We start from the raw sequence: 12,534 nt of genomic DNA, 5'->3' as shown, positions 1-12,534 counted from the left end.
TAGGATTTACTACGGGAGGGATGGCGCTCGGTATGCTTCATAAAATTTTACTCTTTGAAATATGCCCGCGTTTGCATTTTAATGCCTATGAATTAGCCTTTCACTGATGTGGTAGGTCACTAGTTTGCCGCTGGCTCTCTGGGCCTGGAACAGGATTCTGAGCCAGGTTCTGGCAAAGAAGCCAACTATTCTGATGAACTGTTGCCCAATCGCTGCGTGCACAGCAGCAAATCACGAGTGTGTTCAAGCAAATGAAGTTTTGGGGGTTTTTTTTACATGAAAATAGGCTTGTTAGAACATGCGTTTCTCTGTGTGCGCCTTATTGTCCCATTATTATTTTCATGATTGTTTTCCACAGTTTGAAATTGCGTTTCGCTTATTTTGTCTTTATTTCTGATATTGGATGTTATTTTTGAAATATTATGGCGCCCGAACACTAAGCATTAGAAATTGAAGTTTGATTTGGCATAAAGCTGGACAAAAACAGCTTCTTCCTTCTTGTGAGGAAGAATTTCTCCAAGAATTTTTCCTAAATTTTTCTCATCTAAATGTGGTAATCTGAATTTGATCGTTATTATTTTGTAACGTTTACAGTATTGTCTGTTTTTTGCTTCTTGCTGATGATTCCACTCTGTTAATTCTTGGATGGGATGTGTGGCTAAGCCATTGCTTTAAGATTATTAGGTTTAATCATTCATTAACCTCCATTAGACTGATAGGAGGGTAAACGTAAATGGCTGGTTAAATTCACAGTGTGTGCGCGAGTGTGTGTGTGTGTGTGTTCATTTTACAAGTTTTGTGTGCCTAAATGTCAATGTTGCTTAATGTGGATGTATGTAAAGGTGTGAGAAATACACCTTAGCTTTCCCCACATACTGCAAGTCTGCATCTGTGTGTGTGTGTGTGTGTGTGTGTGTGTGTGTGTGTGTGTGTGTGTGTGTGATGGTTTGTCGTTCATTAAAGTGGAGCACAATCAGAGCTAAACTAGCCATGGCGGCCTGACTCATTATAAGCTGAAGGTTTATTTAAAACCTCACACTGCTTCATTCCCAATCCACTCGCCACCATATGCATACAGTAATTACACAAGTGAGGAGGAGGAGAAGGTTAGAGAACTCCCTCGCTCTCGCTCCCTCTCTTTGCTCGTGTGTGTGTGCGTGCGTGTGTGTTTGTGTGTGTGTGTGTGTGTGTGTGTGTGCGTGTGTGTGCGTGCGTGTTTGAACTGTCTGAGTAAAAAGAGTAAGAATGCAAACCAGTGTGTATGATTATTTTTCATTCAATGTTTCGCCCGAGTTCTACCCCTATAACTGAGGATCTAATCAATCTGCTGGCTATTAAGTTTGTTAATTGATAATGCATACTAATTAGGTCTGGCTCTGTTACCACAGCAACGGCGAGAAAGTAATTGTAGGCAAGAGTCCAAATGGACTTAAAGCAGACTGAAGTGGAGGGGAAGCAATCTCTCTCTCTCTCGCTCTCTCTCTCACACACACACACACACACACACACCCACACACACACAAACACACATCAATTATGCTATAAATACTATGATACCTTTTCTTATATTTATTTTCCAATTATTGTCTTGGGTCACAAATTGTTACAGCAGTTTTTCTTAAATACTCCTTTGACAGCTATTTAAATAACATGCAATATTGCATTAAGATTATTAGTTCCAGTTGCATTAAAAACAAGTTAAGCTATTATAAAGCACAGTGTCTGATAACACCTGGAGTTACAATTTAATATCAATGCAAAAATTCAAATGCAATTAATCAATTAATGGCAATTCATTCAGAAGGTCTGTGTGGTTTCCCCCTCATATGTTGCTCTTAAATATTAGATAAAGTCTCCCCCCCTTCTCTCTCTTTCTCTCACACTCACGCACACACACACACATACACACACACACACACGCAGACCATTTATCACTGGCCCCAGACCCAGAATTATTATCTCCGTGTTTCAAGGTCAAGAAGATCCAGCAGGTAAATTGAAGCGAGAGAGGTCAGCCCAGTTTGATCACTTTGTTTCTGTGTGAGAGATAAAGTGAGATGTTTTCTTTTATGGTGACTTTCCCTGTGACCCATGTCACTTCCTGCTGTCCAACAGGAAGTAGTCCTCCTGACTAACCCCTGCGCCTGCTGTCGCAGAGAAGGAAACCTGACCACGTGCACGTCTGACGGGCTCCCGGCGTGTGAATGTGTGGCGTGAACTGGTCTGTTTGTCTATTTGAAGCCTGCTTGTGTGCTACTGCGCAGATATTACCCTCATTACCCCGTGATGAAGAGCTCAGGAGATGGTCATATCACTGATTTATCATGCCTGCTTTGTCTGTGTGACTGATGGTGTTGTACACACGAGCTAATCCCTCACCGACCGCTCCGACTTTGACAGCTCGGAATTTAGAAATGAACCCCAAAATTTTTCGGGACGATATAATCGCCTTCAGTAAACGGTCTGATTGAGTCATTGCTCTGTTTTGATTCCTTCCCTCTTTAATGTCGCACCCCTCCTGCTGGATGTAAATTTCCCGGGACACGTCAACGCAGCGCAACAGTCCGCCTTCATCCTCATCATCCTTGAGCATCGTCACTTCTTCCCGTCACCCTCGCTGCCCAAATGTGCCTGTGTTGCATGTTTTCATGTGTTTGTATGTGGCCGTTTGCAGGCGTGTGTTTGTTTCTCTCTATGAGGTGTTGTTGGATAGTGCCTGTGCATGCTCAGCCGTGTGTGTGTGTGTGTGTGTGCATGCACGAGTGTGTGTGTGTGTAGGGTGTGGGGCAGAGCAGCCAGCTGGGTTGGAGGGGTAATAAAGAAGGAGAATCAATAGGCCATGCAGTAGAGCCAAGGTGCTGCCATTTATCACACCGCCTCCATGACTTCCATCATTCATCATGCCCAATGAGGCAGCAAATAGGAAAATGACTATTTGTATCAAACACATCTGCACTCATCCACTGAGGTATTTTATTCCCATTAACTCAAAGAGTAGAATAAGCTAGTTTCAGCTGCTGCTGCTGATGTTGTGTTTGTATGTGTGTGTGTGTGTGTGTGTGTGTGTGTGTGTGTGTATCTGTGATTCTATTTGTTCAGGCTTGTAGTGGGAGATTCATTGGGAGCACATTCATGGTTAGTGTGTTATTTTTCTTTCCCTGAGGAAAAAGAAAAGCACGCCATGGCTTCAGTGATGTGTTTAGTCTCTTGTCCCCTCTCTGCTCATCTTCTTGCTTGTTTTTCTTTCCCAAATCTTCCTGTTCCTCCAGCCCACGGAGCGCTGGTAAGGAGCCATTGCATTACCTTTGCCTTCCATCCTCACCTATAAATTAACCCCGACACCCGTCCGCTTCGGGCTTCGACCATGTGTCTGAGGGTGTGTAGCCTGTGGAGGGCTGGCCCGTGGTCATTATGGTCTAATATCCCATGAAATGGTGAAATTACTATGCAGCACCTTTTACGAGCTCACTTCGAATATTAAAGGATGACAGTTTGCGTGTAATCCCACCCATAAATCAACAAGACTGTGTTTGTCTTTGGCTCGCCTTGTTTCATCTTCATAAATGTCCGCTGACATTTGTTTTTGTGCTTGGAAAGCGTCTTGTTTCAACTCAAGTTATTTTTATAGAAGCATTATTCAATTTTCCATTTTATTATATCAAGTGGCCAAATTGTTTAAAAAACATTTTCTGTTAATAATTATTGAGAAGTGAAGCTTTGCTGACATGAGGTGAAGCCAAATCTTTAGGTTTTTCACATTTTTTTGAAGACTTTAACAAATACGACTGACAATTACAAAGGAAATATCTTCAGGATGAGCAGCTAATGGATGAGAATTCATCTTTAAAACAGAGAGGGGGAAAAACATGCATTTAAAATGATCCCTGAGGAGATGTGTGAATTCTACAAAGACACAGGATTATATAGTTGTAAATGTGTCCAAGATAAAGGTCATAAACTATGAATGCATACGAGCGCACTCTGCAACAGGACGCCACTAATCTTCATTGCTCCGTCTCTGAAGGAGAGTGTAATGTACCAAGGTCACTTAAGACATCTATCTCTCAGACATTCATCAGTGCTCTCTGCATTTCTCTCTTTTACTGCTGTCTGATCTACGGCTCTCGATGGGCTCCGGCACTTTCACGTAAAGAGAGCCGCCGCCGCCGCCGCCGCCGCCGCCATCTTCACCTGGTGGCGTCTCCGCGTGGGCCTGATAAACTGTGAAGCATGCTACTGTACCTGCTGTTTGGCCCCTTGAACTCGTTTTTAACGTGCTTGGAAATACTTCTAATAACGCTAATCTGTGTGAGCAGGGCACTTCCACTTTTTGTAGATCCCATATTTAATATTTGATATGCTGGAGGTGGACTGTGTAAGAGGCAACTAGGGTTAACATCATTACCTACTCACAGCCTCATAATCATTACTGATTGGACAAATTCCTAAAATTACCTTCTTTATTACCAATTACATAGAACACTTAGCTTTCTCAATATCAATCAGCACACTGTGATAATGCATAATTAAGTCTCACAGGCCAATCTGGATGAATTATCTAATACAAACCTAATGACAAAATCAAAGACTTCTTAATAAAACGCACATGGCCATATTGTTTGTTAACTGATGGAAAATGAAAAGATAACCATGGCTCTTTGGCTAATGCGTAATAAATCATCCAATAGAGGCATGAGGCAACGTCCATTACTGCCATCACAAATGTATATTACATACATCCCATGCAGTATTTTATGGCTCGTGCCGGATATCAGCGGGAATAATTGTTATTTTGGTTCCTGCAGCGGATGGATTTTTGCAGCGTTTCTTGAAGAGCGCGCACTCGCCTTCAATATGTGTCGTGGGGCGCACACGGGGACGTGACCGTGCCGAGCGCGCTCCCGCTCAGCCTCTCTGGGGGCTGCGGGAAAGTCACCGGCTGCAAGGGGATGGCTCTCAGTTTCATAAAATTCATAGAATTTTTCACAAATGGATGAACACAATTTCCTTCCAATTTCCTCATTATGCAAATATGCAAAATATCAAATCTAGACCAATTTAAGACCGCCACGGCTCCAAATTTACCGGTTAAAGCCGTAAATGCAGAAACCCTCAAATAATTACGCGGCTAATTGGGAATATTTGTGACAGATACAACAAATTCTCCTCACAAATTACATTTTATCCGAGAGACCACCGCGCTCCAATGAAACACTACCAAGGTCTAATTTCTTTTACATAATGAAAGGAACTGAAAACTTGTTATCGCATTTCAACACTACACTGCTTTGTAATTTGGAATGATCAAATAAATTAAGCTGAAATTCCTACATATTTCTCTAATCTCTGTCAATGGTACTTTATTTATGTAGGAAATAACTCTGGGTCGTGCCAATATGAGCTATAATAGGCATTTAACGCGCAGGGGAGCCTGGGAGACACAGAGGAGGACGTCGGAATTTCCAGAAATCGGGCAGTCACCTTGAAAAGTTAAGCAGTCTCACAGGTGGGGAGGCGCTGGACACACATACACGCATCCACGCACGCACAAACACGCGCACAAGCTGCATTTTAGCACCTCTATGTGGGCGTCGGTGAAGCGTAACTGCGCCTATTTGTCAGAAAGTCTCATAAATATCCTGTTATCTTCATTTCGCCGTCTCCAACAAATAACCGTGGAATATTTTACTTTACCCTCTTATATAGATAAAATGAATATAAAATCAAACAATAGGTAATTTCTCCCGATAACCATTTTTTACTGGGTGAATTATTATTTGAATAATATATTTAAAGTAAATCACAATACTTAACTGAGACGTTTTTAACAGGAATATACTTATTTTTCCATATTGTACAGATTTAACATTTTTTATATTTCTATTTTTCTAATATACTTAAATTTAGAAATTTAACATGTAAATTGCAGAGATTGAAAATAAGGGCAAAGACAAACAGCCTCATCTTTTCATTTAAATGGAAGCCTAGTTTGCAAAATCTCAATCTTTTTGTCAGGATCTTTAAAAAGCACCTTGTTCATCCACTTATGTTGATCTTGTTTGTCACTTTGTCGGTTACGTGATGGTTCAGACCCATGTTCGGTTGCCTTCTTTATCCAAAGTTTGCGAGCGTGCAGCGCTGCGTGGGCACAAATGATTGATGAAGGAACAGAGCTGCAGGACCGGGGACCGGAAGTGGACCGGAACACTTGGGTTTGCTCTCCCTTTCATCACTGTATCCTTATCCGTACATTCCCACAACAGCGAGGTCTATTTCAATTTGTTTGTACTGACTCTCTCTCTCTCACACACACACACACACACACACACACGCACGCACGCACTCACGCAAACACCTCTCAGTTAGACCCGTTTAGGTTGTGATTTTCTGGACAAGACCATCACTGACACCGGATAGATGAGGCTCATCTCGGGACTGGCACACTGCCAGAATATCACACGCCCTCTTCTTCCTCTCCTTCTTCCTCTCCTTCATCCTCTCTTTCTGCTGTGGTGACAACGCAAACCTTCAAAATGTGCAGTTATTTTCGACTCACCAGCGCAAACTCGCAGGCTGTTTTCTCAGGTGCGAAAATGCGCCGCGCCGAATGCACCCAAAAGAGGCCGTGTCATATAATTCTATGCATGCCCGCACATGCAGTTCTAGGCCCGTGCTCAGAGCGGGTGTGCGCGAGCACCATCTCTAATGCTCTGTTAATTGCCTGACAGTGTTCCCACACACACCTCCGCTAATGTCCCTCTTGCTATTCAGCCTGCGACCCGCCTTCCTCCTTCCTCTCCTCTCTTTCGCGTGTAGGATTGTTCAATAGCTGCCTCTTTCGCTAACCTGGTTTCCAGATGTTAGCCCAGATGTGCACAGGCATCCTCCCCAGCGGCGACCGCGTGCACGCACCGGCCTTTAACCTGCACCTCCAGCACCGCGGACAGCGCCTGAAGCTTCCGAAGAAAAAGCTTCCAGTATTTTTTCCTCCTGTCGCGGCAATAAGACGCGATATTTCCACATCCCTCTGACAGACGTTGCTTGTAAGTCTCATTTCTCTCCGAGCGTGCCGCCGCTCTCATTACACAAGCTGATTAAAGCATAGATTAGCCAGCAGTGGCCCTGTGCGCTTCTCGCCAGCAGCCCGCTCAATATCAATTAGGGGCTGCGCCAAAAGCAGCGTGTCCGCCGGCGGCCACTCCGCCGCCTGCCCGCAACCTCCGCACACAGGCGGGATGTCTGCTTTCAAAAATCCTCCCGCGTTTAGAACTAAAAGCTGAAAAACGTAGTCCACGCAAAAGAAAATTTCGGCCATTTTTTTATGCAAACACCTGTCTGGATAAAACGGTCTTCGTGCGAGGGTTTCAACTGGGAAGGAAATAAAGAAAAAAAAAATCATTCAGGCTTATTAGTCATGGCAGTGTGGTTCACCTCTGCAAAGAACATTTTGGAAATAAAGTCTTTCAACCAAGAACCAGCAGGTCATTCCAGCTAAAAGGGAGTTAATTCATTTTTTACTCTTCTCTGACCTGCCTGCCCCGACAGAAATTAGGCTAATGACGGCGGATTTCGGACCAGTGAAGAGATTTCTGTCCACTTACTAATGTAAAAGAATAATAACCTGAGCAGAGACAGGAACAGGCGCAGGTTAAGATGAATTCTGATCCTTTCTATTAACCGTTACGATAGTACATCTTTAAAATCCATGTTTATATTCCAGTCAAATGCGTTAAATTCCCGACTGGACTGATTAGGGACCACTATCTAGCCTTGATTGGCTTTTACAGAGGAAAACCTCTGATGTCCCCGACCTATTTATCTCCAATAACCGCGTGGTAAATACTGCGTCTCGCAACCTTCGCTCGTCCACCGACAGACAGCTTGTCCAATTAAAAGTGGCGATCGATTACAGATAGCTGCCTGCTGGCATATGAGGGAGACAGTGCTGGATGCTGTGCCACTGCCAATACAGGCCGCGGCTCCCCACCAACTAACCAGAGCTGACACCAGCATATTAGGTGTGGACTGGGTTAATTCACCTGCAGTTGGCCCCTGTGTTAGCTACATATCGCAGCGGTTTCCCTGCCCGCTTTAAGAGCTGATCATTAAGTGGCTTCCCGCAGCCATGATTGGTGCGAAGGGGTTCATATCATTGATTGAAAATGAGAGCGTGATATTGAAGTGATATCAGCTTCCGCACCTGTGTCCTCGGAGGTCACCTGACTTGCGAAGCGTACGCACAGGAGAGTTGAGCAACACGTTTCCTTTTAGGCTTAAAGATTTAAGAGGGGCGGGGTTTTTTTTACGCACATTTCAAGACCACTTAAAAAGATGACAGCGCTAATTTTTATGTCTCTGAGGCTCACATAGTTACCGCTTGTTATTGTGTGCAAAAACCTCTGAACCCAATTCCAATTTTTTCCCCCTCTCCTATTTTCCAGCAAGCTGCTTTTCCATTAACTTTGGGAAAACACGGTGGCAGTTCCATTAAAAAAAACCGTGCTCCACCCTACCCATAAATGCGCCTCAGCTCAGAAAAATAAGAAATTAAGTGCGGGGCCCCATTTCATCAGCAGCCCCCGACTGTTCCCACCAGCGCAGCCGCCGCAGCTCCCCGAGGGCGGGACAGAGTAGCTTTACCTGAGCATATGTTAACTATTACGAGATGTCTTGATGGAACACAACGAAGCCGCCGGTAATTGACATAAAATATGACAAAGTGTTTGAGTGTTTTTGAGGAAAGCGTTGCGTATTACGGCGTATCAGCTCAGTAATGTGACTGATTAATGAAAGCTCGGCCTCACACTCATTCAGCTGATTCGTTGAAAAATGAGTTTTGTGTTGTCATCCCGACAAGCAAGGCAAGCACGGCCGGAAAAGACTATTAGCCTGAATCATTATCAATAGCCATATTTTCAAACTCTATTATGGCAATCAGGCTCGAATTTATTCAATAGATTTAATTCATTTGGTTGTAATTGATAAATAATCAAAATTTATCAATGTACTTGCACACATTTCACTAACAATCAGGGAAAACTGCCCCATTTACCAGCTGACTTGGTCCAAATTAGAGCTAAATTGATGATCAATTAATCTTGGGAGGGGTAGTGCGCCTGTGTTTAGCAGAGAAGGAGTAGAAAATGTGGCGACTAGCTGGAGAAGAAGGGTGGGAGGAGAGGGAGAAAGCAGGTGATGGGAATGGGGGGGGTCTTCGAAGCCGGAGATGAGCCGGAATAGTCACGCACCGGAACCCTGCAAGGCGTTGCAGGAGGTGACAACAAAGAAGCACGAGTGATTGTGATGCTCCTGTCGTCAAAAACATCCCTTTTATTCCTGTTTCTTGTACATCTCCTTTGTGTGTGTGTGGGTGCGTGAGTGGCACTTGGAGCACCTGCTGAGATGGAGTCAGACGGAGCAAGGTCAAGCGACTGATCCCATTTATTCTTTAATTTGCTGAGGCATTAAATTGCATGATGTGACTTTGCTGCAGTTTGATAATTACCAGCACATGTTTCTAATTTCAAGCTAGTCTGGGACACAAGTGACCCAAGTCCTCCCTTTTATCTGGAGTTTCAGGAGCACAGTGAGGGAATATTCTGGACCTGGCTGTACCCACTCCTTCGGGTTCACGTCACATCAGCTGTTATTTATTTCTTTTCGTACATTTCGTACATTCATATCTTGTCTCCTTTAGTTAATTGTGACAGATTTGTGGTTTAAATGACTGAAAGTTCCGCTGTTTTAAGGCCGAGCTGCAGCGTAAAGGATTGTCTCCCTCGGCGTGCTTGAGCCTTGCTGGCACCTGTAATGTAAGACGCTCATTACCTTCAATGATGCATTGCAGCTTCTTAATGATGGAGCCGCTGTAATGGACCTAACTAATGACCAGACTTAAGAAAGAACATATTCTAATAGCTGGAGCAGAACGGGAAAAAAGTCAAGGTGTCAGGGAGGAGAAGGAATGCATAGTTGCTCAATGTCTTTGGAAATGTTTGCGTTTTGTGGTGAATGTGACTAAGTTGTGAGGGTTTGTGCAACAAGAAGAACAAGCAGCCTGAGCAGCCAGAAAAAAAGTACATCAGTACATCAGAAAAAAGTCAATCTAGAATCAAATCTAGGAACACGGTGGCTTTAAATCAGCTTCTCAAATGTCACACAAAGAAAATGAGGATGCATTTTAGGATCCTTTTGCATTGAGCACCAAGGTCACTAAACCTAGAAATGTTTCATGCACCTTCGTTCTGTGGTCGATGCACGTATTAATGATGTCATGTTTTTGGCTGCCACATTTGAGCCAATTAGGTGACTAATTGGGCATTAAAGAAAAAACATTTTAGTGGAACGTCAATATTTATCATCAGTCAGCATGATTAGTCATAAACTCTTCCCATCATCTCAGTTATATCCAAGTTTTATGAAGCACTTGGGTTTAAGAGGCCATTATCTGCCTGCGAAGGAACCGAGAGACACCGTGGACATTAATAACTTGTTATTCTCTGCATCTTCCCAGTGAGTAGGACCATGCATTAATGAAGCCACTTACATGGGACAAAGAGTTGCATCACATATTTAAGTTTGCATGAGCTGTCGCCATTTCCCATCCAGGCTGGAGTCTTTTTGCTCTGGCCGCTCCCATAACTCAGGTGTGATTTGAATTCTCTGCTTGTCCAACTATTTACTGCGGTGTAATGAGACAGTTTTAAAGCTGTAGCTGCATTAATGACATCTTTCACTGGCTTCCATTCTTATTCCAGTACAACCCCCACCTCTACAACACACAAGTACACGCACGCACAAACACACACACGCACACACGCTCCGTGACACACACCTCATCTTCCACATTAAGAAAATCGCTCTTCTTTGCTGATTATTTTATTTGAAGGCGTGATTACCGCTCTGTGCGCCAGATCACGCAGTGGCGGAGCCCAGGCGGAGGGCAGCGGCTTTAATTGGGCCATGAGATGCATGGATGGTGCGGCGAGGCTGGCTGTCCGAAAAGGGGAGCCTCTAATGGCTTTTTGCCTATGTGCTTCTCAGCTCCAAACCGCGCTTGTCGGTTGCAGCGCACTTATTATTCTACTTTCTACTTCTTTTTCTCCCGGTATGATAGAATCACCTGCACAAAACTCCCGTCTGATTGCTTAGGGAGCCCCCCCCCCCCCTGCAGATTGGAAAATCGATTTCCATGATTTCTATAACTGGGTGAATGCAGATGCCTAAGAGACGATGTATCAGGCCAAAACAAGACAAACAACCGGTTCGTCAACACGTTTGAGCGTGTGTAAAAAGGTCTTCCTCCTGTAGAAAGGTCTTCCTCCTGTAGAAAGGTCTTCCTCCTGTAAAAAGGTCTTCCTCCTGTAGAAAGGTCTTCCTCCTGTAAAAAGGTCTTCCTCCTGTAGAAAGGTCTTCCTCCTGTTTGCCTTTTGACTTACGTCTGTTCACCTGCTCTGTAAAAGCGGCTATGAGCAATGGATTTACCGCAGTTTGATTGCCAAAAGACCGAAGAGAACGCGGACACGGAATTTCTGATCTTTGAAATTGCTCTACAAAATTGTATTTGTTTTTTTTGTTTTTGTTTTTTTGGTGCGCTTCCATTAAAATGTCTCCCCGCGTGTAAACAGCCGTTCTGCACTCAGATGCGCTGCATTAACCCGGAAGGGTTGTAGTGTCTCCGTGAGTGCGCTTTACTGGGGAAAGATTGATGTGGTCCAGTTAGGAAGGCTGAGTGAGACATAGACTCATTTCAAGTGGGTTCCTCTTATTACAGCAATAAGTTACAGCATGAAGATCGGACAGCTGAAGGGATCTCTGCCATCCGGAGCCAAACAAACACCCGCCATCGATATTTATCACACATGCACACGCACAGCAAACAAAAAGTCGGATCTACTTTGTTCACAAGACCTCAGAACAGCAGCAGCAATAATAAGAATAAGAATAATAATAATAATAATAATAATAATAATAATAATAATAATAATAATAATAATAATAATAATAATAATAGACGGTGCTTTTAATCTAGTAAATTGTACATTTATTAACACAATCCGTTTATGTTATTATGAATTCTATAGACTCGTGATGTTGGTAACTTATATATTAACAGTTGATATTTTGGCAAAACTTCATTCATCCATTCACTCATTCATTCGTTCACTCATTCATTCATTCGTTCACTGGTTGTCCTCGTGGTTATATTACTGAAAGGCCCCTGCCGTCTCTAAAGTCTCTTCTACCTGAGGGAAAATGGCTGCTGATTGCTTCTGTCGCACCTTCCGGGTCGGAGCACCACTCCCACCCCAGTGGACCGTGTTGGTCCATGAAAGTTTCCCCGGTGCAGCACCAGCACTTCGGGGCGCCCCGACAGATTGCGACTGAGGAGCATAAAAGAGGAGCAGGAGGACAGAGGGCCCGGGGAGGGGGTCCTCGCTCGGACGCTTCTTTTGTGCGTTTCTAAAGAAAGCCCATTTAGTCCCGGGCGGTGGTCTATTCACCAGGCTCACCCTGGCATCTGCCAAAAGCCCT

The sequence above is a fragment of the Takifugu rubripes genome, chromosome 21, assembly GCF_901000725.2.
Source record: "Takifugu rubripes chromosome 21, fTakRub1.2, whole genome shotgun sequence".
In the NCBI taxonomy this organism is placed as follows: Eukaryota; Metazoa; Chordata; class Actinopteri; order Tetraodontiformes; family Tetraodontidae; genus Takifugu; species Takifugu rubripes.
Note: the sequence above shows the minus strand (reverse complement) of the source record.